Source organism: Teleopsis dalmanni, chromosome 2, assembly GCF_002237135.1.
Source record: "Teleopsis dalmanni isolate 2A chromosome 2, ASM223713v2, whole genome shotgun sequence".
Lineage (NCBI taxonomy): Eukaryota > Metazoa > Arthropoda > Insecta > Diptera > Diopsidae > Teleopsis > Teleopsis dalmanni.
Genome location: NC_051847.1, coordinates 67,402 through 67,994, shown reverse-complemented (window position 1 = coordinate 67,994; position 593 = coordinate 67,402).

Genomic DNA, 593 nt, shown 5'->3' with positions numbered 1-593 from the left:
GATGACAAAATCCTTTTACATAATTATTTATGCATTTACTTGACTTTTTGCGACGAGAGTATTATACTTCCAATATTGTTTCTTCTTCATTCTATATCTTTTGAAGATAGCTTTAATTCTTAAATCATGTTAAAATCTTGAGTTTGAGGATATAGCAATTTTTTGTTTAAAGCTTTCAGATTTTTACCTTATTTGGTGTATATATATTAAAAAGTTTTGATTCTTACATTCTTTTAAGGTAGTTCAAATTGCCTATTGAAGTGGTGTGAATATATATACAGGACGTTCTACATATTTCTGTAGTTGTCATAAATGTTAGAGGTAAACTTTTGTTGTAAGAAATTAATAACATTTATACAAGAGGGTTTATTTTTAACATTAATCGCGATACAAAATACCAAAAGATGTTATGCTATGTTAAATAATAATCACAATCCCAAAAATAGTTTATTCTTAATTAAACTTGTGTTCTTTTTCCTGTAAGGTCACTAGAATCCTATTGACTAAGGAAAGCCTAGTACTAACAACAATTTTGCGCGAAAAAAAGATATACAACTTCATATAAAAAATGGATAAATTTGGCAATATAAATT